This window comes from Hypanus sabinus, chromosome 5, assembly GCF_030144855.1.
Source record: "Hypanus sabinus isolate sHypSab1 chromosome 5, sHypSab1.hap1, whole genome shotgun sequence".
NCBI lineage: Eukaryota > Metazoa > Chordata > Chondrichthyes > Myliobatiformes > Dasyatidae > Hypanus > Hypanus sabinus.
The window spans coordinates 34,176,198-34,188,953 of record NC_082710.1 but is presented as its reverse complement, the minus strand read 5'-3'; positions in this window follow the sequence as shown (position 1 = coordinate 34,188,953).

The window sequence follows — 12,756 nt, the reverse complement described above, 5'->3', positions numbered from 1 at the left end:
TATTTCCAAATATAAGAAGTATGTAAGAAATATAAGCACAAGAAGTTCAACAGTTGACACCTGAATGCTCTACATTTTATTTTTTACCTCAGCATCTTTCTTCAGCCTCTGCATTGGCATTATGGATAATTATGCTCCCATTCCCTGCTACTGATCCTGACTAAGTCCTTATGCCAGTCCTGATGAAGTGAAGGGACTGTTCCTTTTTCCCCATTGATGCTGCCTGACCTGCTCAATTCCTCCAGCATTTTGCGGGTGTTGCTCCAGATTTCCAGCATCTGCAGTCTCAATGGTGTCGCTGCTACTGTTCTTGTCTAATGACATCTTCCAGTAAGGCTACACTTCATTGGCCTGCACTGAGACCAGCTGCCTCTGAAAGGTGAGGCCCCCAGAGGTGGACTGCAATTCATGAAGAACCTCTAGTGTCAGGATGAAACCATTCCTGTGGTGTTCTCTTTGAATCTGTTACTCAATTGTGCTTCCTGATTTGTGACATTAATCATGCACCAGAAAGAAGATTGCTTATATGCTGACCAAAGCAAATGATCTTGAACCTTGTTGTTATAATTATAACATATTTTTGTAACAATAGTATATAAAAATAAGACTTGGTAAAACTGGGTTCAATTCCTATTGAGGTCTGCAAGGAGTTAATACGTTCTCCCTATGACCACGTGGGTTTCCTCCAGGTGTTCTGGATCCCTTCCACATTACAAAGGTATACAGGCTGGTTGGTTAATTGGTCACATGGGTATAACTGAGCAGAACAAGCTGTTGGGCCAGAAGGGCTGATGCCATGCTATATCTGTAAATAATTAATAAGTAATGTGGTCATTGGTGTAATTGTGAAGTAGCCGGCAGATTTCCAAGTTTAACAGTCTTATCTTCACTCTGCAATCACCTTGAAAGACTCTGTAGAATCATATAGATATTTCACAAGTTGTATAGAAGTGTTAAGGGACTTCTTATACTTGCTATGGAAACAAACTTACAAAAACATCAAAGTCAAGTATGTTTTACCAGAAGCACAGGAAAACCTAGTCAGGAGAAAGTAGTTACACAATCAGATGGTTGAGATGTGGATAAATGGGGTAAAATCAACTACACACTCCTGCACCAGAATATCATTTCTATGCAGTGCAATATTTCAAAGAGTGCATTTGCCCAGGAGATTTTCAAGGCAAAGCACTGAAATTTAGCACTAATGATGTTATCTAGCAGACTGCAACTAACAGCAATTCAGCAACAGTGAAAGGAAAAAGAATTCAATCCTAAGCTTCCAGAAGACATAATTGTTTGCTCCTTTTTTTGCCAGTACTGAGTTCAGACCTGGGCCTCATGGCCACCATCGTAGCAAGAGAGAATCGTAGAAGGAATACCAGAAAACTCCGCTGTTCCCTTAGGCTCCTGTAGAATCCTTCCAGCTGCTCAACTATCAATACTCAGCTAGCACTTGTAAACATCAAGGAGTGAGAGCTAGACCACATAACCTTTGATTCTTCTTTGATTCTTTGGTCTAACGGTCTTGCAACAAGTAAGACTGAATGACTGTCTTCCCTGCAATGAAAATTAATTACCTAAGCAGCTACCTGGGAGGAGAAGAAGGAGACTGATTTTGACCAGTTTGAGAAAATAATCAAGATAATTATCACTAGTAGGAGATGCCATGGCACTGCTTGTTTGTCATTTTGTTCATTCCATTAAGAATTATGTCTATTTTACATAATTCTATTCTGATATTTATGGTGATTGTTACCTGTTTATAATTTGCACTGTTGGATAATCCTGTCCAGTTAATCTATATTGTGACAGGAGTGAAAATCTTACTGTTATGCTCTCTTCAGGTGCATAGTCCTTACTCAAGTGTAATGTAACAGACAGCAATTACTTGTGAATATGCTGTATTGAACTGCAGTGCTGCACCAGGTTACTCAAGCATTTAGGACAGGCTATTGAGTGCTAATAATCTGCACTGTCTCACTGACTATGCCCTTTGAAAACCTATTGTCCAAGAGTGATTAGACATGACTGTAACTACAAGAGATATCCAAAATCAAGAAGCAGTTTCTTGCAAGCTGGCACTGGCAACCAGTGGCAATGTTTTGGCAGACAGCTCACAAAACCTCTAGGTCCTCTAGTAGATATACTTCTTCTGAACTGCAATTGCTGCAGTCTGCAGACTGTAATTTCCCTTTAAGGAACATAGTTCTGAACCATCTAAATGAACTGGCTATTTGCATTCCCCTTGGAGATTTGGTGAACTAGACCCTCGAGACTGCAGGTATGACTGGAGCGGCCATCGCTGGGGGTGGACGCTGCATTGGGTCTTGACAGCGGAAGACAAACCCATTCTCAGCTCCATTAATCCACAATAAAACATCGAGAAAGATTAAAATCTTGAAGTATGAGAGTGGAAAAATGAACAGGCATTCAGCACCGTCTGACTGGTCTCCCTCTCTTCTCTACCATCGGGCAAGAAGTACAAGACTCTTGTGACCCACATCACCAGGTTGGAGAGCAGCTGTTGCCCTGGACTGACATCACTCGCCAGAGAGCTGAACTGCCTCTGCAGCAGTGGCTTCACTTTTGGGGACTCTGCAGTTCATGTCCATGTGTTATTTGATTGCATTTTCTACTATTTACTTCATTTGTCCTCTTCTGAGCATTGGGTGTGTGGCAGTCTTTGTTGTGTGCTTTTTTGTGAATTCTATTGTGTTTTGGTTTCGTGAATGCCAAGAAGAAGATGAATCTCAAGAATTCACTCAATACAGTGAATTCTGGTTAATTGGGACACACCGGTTCCATTATGTTTTACACTCAATTAAACAGCTGCCCCAATTATCTGGTTTCATGGAAATAGTTAAAAGGAATAAAAAAGACCAACTACTGTTTAACTGAGTAACATATAATGTACTTAAATGAAGTACAGAACATATAAGCACATGGTCAATATTACTACAGTACTATAAAACTGTGTTTTATTTTGTAATGGTTACTGATGGAGGGACACTGGCATAGTACTGATTGGTAAACTATCCATTCTTAGCTCCTTAAAGCATCGAGGTTTAATGCTCTTCCCAATAACCAACAATTTATTTTTTATCTGTCCTGACGTGTTTGAACAACACAACACAATATATCATCCATTGTTTCCTTTGAACCTGATGACAGTGTTATATGTTTGTGACAAAGGGGATCATTCAGCATGGCACAATAAAAAAAAGGCCTGTTTCATTGGCATTGTACATATCACCTGCACAAAATTTTTTCAGCAAGTCAGGAGATTTGTAGAGTTCCATGTTTCTGCACTTACAGCAACAGCACTGCTTCCTCGCCATATCGTTTCTGGAATTTAATGTGATGACAGCATTTCCATTGAGACAATCAACTATCTGTTGCTTTAAAATATTTGTGACCCAGCTTCATAGCTTATTCCTCTGACTTGTTTTATCAACCTTGGTCCATTGACATGCAAACCTGGTCCAATTACAATGGAAAACCCTTGTTTTAGAGCCTGTTCAACACCTGGATCCTTACCTTCATACTTTTGTTTTTGGGATGGTCCCTGCTATCCATCACATAATTTCCATTCTTCTTGCAGTTTATCCTGCTGATGAATCAGCGTGCAACTGTAGATCTTGGTACCCCAGTTATCTCTGCCGGATGACAAAGAGAAGTGTTAAGCAGATGGCTTTTAATTTGGCCCAGTAAGGTAATTTTTTTTCAGCTAGTGTCAAATCTTTTCTTGGCAAGGGTCTCAATAATAAAAAAAAACAGAATGATCAAAAGTCACTGCTTTCTGAATCGGAGTCCATCAGCCCAGATGGATAACATAACACAATCACATGCAATTGATTCAACTATTTGCTCTAAGCATGTTGTGGTGTCTAACTGACGATCTCCTACCCCAATTAAGCAGCATAGTGTCCCAAATAATTGAAGGGAATCCCGGATATTTTCTCGATTTGTGGTTGTATTTTAAGAGTTCTCTCAAATAAGTGATGCTCCAAATAACCAATGGCCCAATTAACTAGAATTCACTTTAAAAATAAATTTGAACTTTGAACTCTGCCATTAGACTAGGTTTTGAAACGGTGCAAAATAAAAGATTAGAGACGAAATTTGGATGCTGATTGTTATCACAAATTGACAAAGTGCAAAGCAAACTAATTAAAATTCTTTCCTGATACTGAACCTGAGCAACTTTCGATGTCACTGCATGTAGAGGAGTCCAATTTATATAAGTGGATTATGGCTCGCTTTGCTTTCAGATGACAACAGATGGGTTCTGCACAAGTCACACTTGAATGTCTTACTCTACATTGTAATTGTAAGTTGTATTGTACTGTAATGCTACCAGAAAATTATTTCAGTGGTTTTAAATTGGATTCTGCTTCTCTTCACAGGACAGGCAACAATAATGGGGAGAGGAAAGAGTCTCTGACCTTTTATCAGAACTAGGATATGTAAAGAGAGGCAAGGAAGAGAAAGAGAAAATAAAAAGTACATTAGACTTAAAGTGCTGACTGAGCTTGTCCAGGTAATAATTACCTTAAAAACTGACCGTTGAAACAAAATGATACAAAGGTAAATTGAAACATAAATTGAAACCAGGCTGCAGCCAAATATGTGGAACAGAAAGAATGTTTACCTGAAATAGTTAAGTTGAATGTTAAATTCTGAGGTTTGCAAAGTGACTAGTCAGAAGATGAGATGCTGTTCCTTGGGTTTACATTGGAAATCATAAAAACCATGTAGATTGAAGATAAGAAGGTCAAAATGGTAATGGGACTGTGAATTTAAGTGAGAAGGAACAGGAATTTCAGGTCTTACCTCACAGACTACAGAAATGTTCAGCACAACACAGAAACTTTTGAAAAAAGGCTTCTGCATACTGGTGGCTCTGAGACTACAGCTTCCTTGAGATTACAGAGAGTTTAAGAGACCTAAAGCTCCCGAGTCAATTTCTTGGCCACCTGCTGTTTGAAAAATACTCCATACAATCAACAGGTTAAAAACATTAACATGTTGGTAAGCTAGCACTAAGGCAAGGCACTTTTTAAAATCTTGTTGCAGATCATATTTGAAATATTTGACATATTTTGGTGAACATGTTCTCTAGCATAATGACTGATTCATTTCTCCGAAAGCATTCACGTTGTTCACTGGTAATATTGATCTGGCATTGGGGTGGAATGCAGCACTAGTTCAGCCTACAGTGATGATACTAACTGTTATATTGGAACAAATGTTTGTCCTTCCCTCCTCAAAAATATTAATACAATCATTCTTTGGGCATGCATCACAGTGGATCAAGACATGCAGATGCTACTGTTTACAGGGTATGCCTGGAGATTCATTTTTAGTCTTCTGCTTCATAAAGGAATTCCCCAAGTGTTTTGACAGCAAATTTGTGGAGGAGAACGGCCAAAATAAAGTATAGTGACTTATTTTTATTATAAACATCACTGATCAGAAGGACCCTCATAATACCATAGCACCATAAGACATAGGAGCATTATCAGACCATTCAGCCCATTGAGTCTGCTCCACCATTCCACCATGGGTGATCCTGCAACTCATTCAATCACATACACCTGCCTTCTTACCATATCCTTCGATGCCCTGACCGATCAGGAAATGATCGACTTCTGCCTTAAATATATGCACGGACTTGGCCTCCAGTGCAGTCTGTGACAGAGCATTCCACATTTACTACTCTCTGTCTAAAAAATTTCTCCTTGCCTCCATTCTAAAGGGTCACCCCTCAATTTTGAAACTGTGCCATCCAGTTCTGGGTATCCCCAACACAGGAAACATCGTCTCCCCATCCACCCTTTTCAAGTAATTTCTCAGACTGATGAGTAGTCTGCTCCCTTTTCTACACGTGCGTTATGGTGTATAAAGACAATCCTTCAACGATAAATGGAAATCTAACAAAAATGCAAATGTTGGAAATCCAAACCGAAACTCACAATGCTGGAAGCATTGAGGAAAGTGAAACAAAGTTAACATTTCTCATCAAAGCTTGGTTGTTTAACAAAGCCTGCAACGTACATTGAATCTTCTGTCTGAGTACAGTCAAGCTACTTCAACACCTGACAAAATACAGCATTTGTTATGGTCTGTAACAAAATAGAGAAAAAAAATCAGGGATTAGTAACATATTGGCATACCTCAACTGTGTTTTATCCCCCCTAGACAAATCTCTTCCTACCTATATCCGTAACACTTCACACACTCTGGATCTTTTCAATGATTTCAGGTTCTGTGGACCCCATCATCTTATTTTTACTCTGGATGTCCAGTCCCTATACACCTCCATTCCCCACCATGAGTAACTTGAAGCTCTCCGCTTTTTTTCTGGACACCAAACCTAACCAGTTCCCCTCCACCACCGCTCTACTCCGCCTAGCGAAACGTGTTCACATTCTAATTGCTTTTACTTTTGGCTCCTCCTACTTCCTTCCAACAAAAGGGGTATCCATGGGCACTCACACAGTTCCCAGCTGTGCCTGGCTCTTTATCGGCTACGTGGAACAGTCTATGTTCCGAGCCTACACTGGTGACTGTCCCGCAGTTTTCCTCTGCCGCATGGACAACTACATTGGCGCAGCTTCCTACACCCATGCTGAAATCGTCAACTTCATTGACTTTCCCTCCAACTTTCACCCTGCCCTCAAATTTACCTGGTCCATTTCCAACACCTCCCTCCCCTTTCTCAAACTCACTGTCTCTATCTCCGGAGACAGCTTATGTACTAATGGTCTATTATAAACCCATGGACTCTCACAGCTACCTAGACTGTACCTTGTCCCACCCTGTTACTTGTAAAATGTCATCCCCTTCTCTCAACTCCTCCGTCTCTGCCAGATCTGCTCTTAGGATGAGGCTTTCCATTCCAGAATGAAGGAGATATCCTCCTTTTTCAAAGAAAGGGGCTTCCCTTCCACCACCTTCAACACTGCCCTCAACTGCATCTCTTCCATTTTACACATGTCTGCTCTCACCTCATCCTCCCGCCACCCTACCAGGGAGAGGGTTCCTCTTGTCCTCACCTACCGCCCCACCAGCCTCCACCCCCAACACCTAATTCTCCAAAACTTCCACTACCTCCAACCGGATCCCACCACCAAACACATTTTCCCCTCCCTCCCACTTCCTGCTTTCCATGACTTCCACTTCTGTTACGTGATTCCCTTGTCCATTCATCCCTTCCTACTAACCTTCCTCCTGGCACATATCTTTGCAAGCACGACATGTGCTACACCCGCCTCTACACCTCCCCCCTCACTAACATTCAGGTTCCTAAACCGTCCTTGCAGGCGAGGCAACACTTCACCGGTGAATCTGTTAGGGTCATATATTGTTTCAGTGCTCCCAGTGTGACCTCCTGTATATCAGTGAGACCCAACGTAGATTGGGAGACCACTTTGCCGAGCACCTATGCTCAATCTGCCAGAAAAAACAGGATTTCAGAGTGGCTACCCATTTTATTTCCCCTTCCCTTTCCCAGTCTGATATGTCCCTCCATGGCCTCCTCCACTGTCGTGATGAGGACACACTTTGTTTGGAGGAACAACACCTTATATTCCTTTTGGTAGCCTCCAACCTGATGGCATGAACATTAATTTCTCCACTGGTAATGCCCCCCCTTCACTATTTCCCATCCCCTTTTCCCTCTCTCATCTTATCTCCTTGCCCGCTCATCGCCTCCCTTTGGTGCTCCTCCCCCCCTTTTCTTTCTTTCATGGACTTATTTCTCTTTCACCAATCAACTTCCCAGCACTATCCTTCCCCCGCCAGGTTTCACCTGTCACCTTGTGTTCCTCTCTCTCCTACCCCCCCCCCCCACCTTTTACATCTACACCTCACCTTTTTATCCAGTCCAGCCCGAAACATCGACTGTACTTTTTTCCTGGATGCTGCCTGGTCTGCTGAGTTCCTTCAGCATCTTGTGTGTGTTGCTCAGATTTCAGGCATCTGCAGATTTTCTCTGGTTTGTGATTAGTAACTCTACTGTCATTTGTTCAACTGTTTTTAACAACTGCCAATCACAATCGAGGAATATTAAATGAAAATTTAAAACAATGCCTTCTCAACATTTACACCAACTGATGAAAAGCGTTTGGCCTTCAGTGTTAATTTGGTTTGTCTTTTCACATTTGCTTTGAACCTGATAAGTGTTTCCAGCAATTTATGCTTTTGGTTCTTCCAGTGCTCTGTAAGCCCTGTGTGCATCATAGTACATTTGGAATATCGAGCAGAACTCCATTAAAATATAAATTAAAATTAGGACAGCTCTTGTGAAGAGGTAAACAAAACAAATGCTTCAGGTTAGTAGCCATTCATCAGGACCTAAACTGGGAGTTTATGATTGCACATGTTTGTTCCATTTTATGACTTTCAATGGCATGGAGATCATTACAATTTTGTCTTCCATATCTGATAAATCTCCGATCTCCCCGCCTTCTGTAAATTTCTGCTCACTCTCTGATAATGAGGCTCGGAGTCATGATTGAAAATATCTTAGTGGATTGATTTTGCAGAATGAAAGCTTTTCCAGTTCATAAAGAGTGGTGCAGGGATTGACACATTCCTTCAAATGTGCTTGCATCTCCGGGGACTCTGTGGATCTAGACAGGTGTCCTTTTGCTCACATACTGGGAAAAGTATATGAAGTCAGACTTTGCTTAATGCAACGTTGAGAAGGGATATAATTAATCTAGCAAATTTCACGAGATGCTACCTGCTGAAACCCGCATGCAACCAAACAACAATGCAACACAAAATGCAGGATTCACATGATGCTATTCTCATGAAGACAAGTGAATAAAATGTCTTTAATCAACCAATTCTTATATATATGGTCAGTTATTCGTTATTCATCTTGGCCTATAATTCCCAATTTATATATTTGTATGCAGAAAAATGATGTTATACGTGACTATGTTACCAATTTACTGTATGATCTTATAGGATGCCACTTCCTTCACTTTGTGGCAAAAGAAATTAGAGGAATTCCCACTCGCAACATAAAGCAATGTCTTAAGGGAATTCTGACTGGATTTTTAATTATCCTGAAACGATTGACTAATTAGGCTCAGAAAATCATCTCAGTTTCTAAGTGGACTCCTGCTTCAGTGTACCCAGTGAGTTATCTGAAGTAGGTTGTAAGTTTGATGAAAAGTTAGGGACAATTACTCATGCTGGTTCAAAATGGATTGAGCCTCTGCTAGGGAATGAAATCTTTTGTAAATCAGACTCTGGTTTAATACTACTGGCATATGTCATGAAATCTGTTGTTATGCAGCAGCAGTACATTGTAATGTATAATAATAATAATAAAAACAGTACATTACAGTAAGAAATATATATATATATATATATATATATATATATATAAAATGGTTAATTAGTGCAAAAAGAGAAAAAATAGTGTGGTAGTGTTCAAGGGTTCAATATCCATTCGGAAATCTGATGACAGGGAAGAAGAAGCTATTCCTAAGTCATTGAGTGTGTGCCTTCAGGCTTCTGTATCTCCTCCCTGATGGTTGCAATGAGAGAGGGCACGGCCCGTGTGATGGGGGTCCTTAATGATGGACGCTGCCTTTTTGAGGCATCGCTCCTTGAAGATGTCCTGGATGCTGTTGAGGCTAGTGCTTATGAAGAAGCTGACTGAGTTCACAAACTTCTGTAACTTATTACAATCCTGTGCAGTGCCCCACCGCCTCACACCCCATACCAGACAGAGATGCAACCAGTTGGAGTTCTGTCCATGGTACATCTGTAGAAATTTGTGAGTGTCTCATAGTTACAAAAGATAATAAGAGTTCAGTATACTCTGTTTGCAGGTGTATTTGAAGCAAAAGTTCCAAGGAGTCCATTCTACTCCTTATCAGGAAGACATGGCCAAATTTTATTCTTCCAGTGAAGCTATCTTCTAAATGACATGCACGGACACAGACTAGCTGCTTCAAAACCTGACTCAATCTGACATTTGTTATTGTCTATAACAAACCAGAAAATACTTCATAACTTAAGTAACATACAAAAGAGTATGTCGACTGTACTCTTTTCCTAGATACTGCCTGACCTGTTGAGTTCCTCCAGCATTTTGTGTGTATTGCTCGGATTCCCGGGAACTGTAGATTTTCTCGTATTCATAACTTAAGTACTCCACTGTCTTTGTTCTTTTCTTTTAAACAGCTTTCAATCACAATTACGAAATATTTCAACAGGAAGTTACAAAAGTGTCTTCACAACTGACTGGAACAGAGCTTATCTGAAAACTTTCCATTGAGATGAAAATTAATATGAATAGAAGAACATCTCTCTTATTAATCAGATTCCCCAAGTACTCAATATCCTGAAGTAATGTCAGAGAACTCTCCTTCCATGCCTTTTCAAAAATGACATCAAAAGCCTGGGGAGTGTGGACTGCTGCAAAATAATGAGCAGCAAAGGATTTGTGAATGCTGTGGTTTGTCATATGAATTGTGTTATGCTTAAAGGTCCAACTTCAAAAAAAAAGTTAAAATCCCGTATCAAAGACAAGGTCATAAAAAAGGAAGAAATGAAAATCTTGATGTGTTCCAAAGAAACTAGTTGTGGTATAAGGTCTATCACAACTATATGGATGAGCCTACAAGTTTGAGTTTGGGAGCTGGAAATTTTGACCGCACTGCTGATGCTTATGTTGGTTACGATAGGGTGTTAGGTGGACACTACATGCAGGAACGGGGAACTAACGTATTGAGCTCTCCATTTCTGACATATAAACTTCATGTTCTCCCTTCTGGATTTTGGGCTACGAAGATGAGCAAGAGACACTACTACGGCAGGCTGCTGTAAACCAAATTCCAGTATTTGAAGCATCAATTCTGAATTGGAATATGAAGATTTTGGCAGTAGGTATTTATTGAGCAAGGACAGCATTAGTCTGCCCTGAAGTTTACTAATGTGTATGTCAGTAACTGGATAGTCACGCATTTCCTCAGCAGTAGGGAAAAGCAAACCTGCTAAATTCACTGAAGAAGTGTAGTTGAAGGTGGCTGATAACTAGGCAGCAAGAAATAAATATTCCAGTCTAGGCTGCAGTCTTATTCCATGAACAATGCAGTTTTCTTTTGTCCAGACACTCTAATTCCAATGCAATGCTGGTTAAGTTTTGTATACATATGTATCATTTATAGTATATTTAATTCCCTTCACTGAATGCATTGACTCCCTTTGGGGGTGTGATCTTCATTCTTGTGTTGCTCTGTTTTACTGCCATCTCTGAGTGGTTGAAATAGATGGAGTATGCAAGTGAAAATGGGAAAGCATGAAAGAAAGCAGGTAACCATTACAGCTGAATGGTTGACCAGTGATGGAAAGGCTACGAATTTGCAGAAGCATGAACTGAAATATTCCTGAGGTGATGGATGCCAAATTTTGCATGGATAGAGGTTGGTCAGGAGTGAGTAAGTTAAATATTCATTGTTATAATGTATTTAAAATAAAGATAGAATGACCTGAAGAGGATAAGAATTAACCTTAGTGATTAAAGATACTGGTACAATACTTACTTAGTTTTATTTGGAGGCACTTCTGACCCAACGAACCCACGTCACCCAATTTCGTACATGCGACCAATTAACCATTTGCCTTTGGGATATGGAAAACCCATGTAGTCATGGGAAGAATGTGGAAATGCTTTACAGATAGTGGCAGAAATTAATGGGAAAAGGAAAAGAAAATTTTGCACTTAAATGGTGCCTTTCAGAATCATAATCAGAATCATATTACCTTTGACTTACATGATATGACATTTATGGTTTTGTGGCAGCAGTACAGTGCAAAGATGGAAAGAATCTATAAATAACTAAAATAAATAACTAGTGCAAAAATGAGAGAGCTGGAGGAACTACTGAAGTATATTCCATGTTGCAAAGTTGGAAATGTGACAGCCAAGATGTGGACAGGAAGCTCCCATTAATAGGTGATAATGACCAGATAATCTTCTACTGAATGTTGATTGATGGATAAGATTTGAGCTCTGTTCAGTGAATAACTTTGAAGTAGTGTAATATCTTCCTCAGAGGATAAACTGGGCTTCAGTTTATTATATCACAGAAAAGACTATACTTTGGTCAGCCTGACATTCCTTCATTAGTGTACTGGACTGATTTTTGAGCTTAAATCTCCAGAGTAGAAATTGGACACGTGGTTGGAGCTAGAAGCAAATGAGCTTAGTAATTACTGAGTCATGGCTCTGCAGTTATAATTGAAGGACAAAAATAATTTGTTTCTTAGTCAAAGTTCAAGTTCAAGTTTAATTGTCATTCAATCATACACTGTATATAGCTCAACAAAAAAGCATTCCTCTGGGGCCAAGGAGCAAGCTACAGTACACAGTCACACACAGCACATAAAACTGTAAGCCCATAAAATATAGGAGCAGAAGTAGGCCATTCAGTCCTTTGGGTCTGCCTCGGCATTCCATCATGGCTGACTTATTATCCCTCTCAACCCCATTCTCCTGCCTGCTCCCCGTAACCTTTGACACCTTGATTAATCAAGAACCTATTAACATCTGAATAAAGTAACAATAGCAAATATAGTCACAAAAGTAATGTTAGCAGAAGCCCCACAGTGGTACGGCCTGAGGATTGATGGTGCATGGGATGTTGTCCTACAGCCATGTTTCTGCAAGAGCAAGTATGCAGCAGTTCCTCATCTCACACTGAGTCAGCTACAGACAATCTAGTTAAT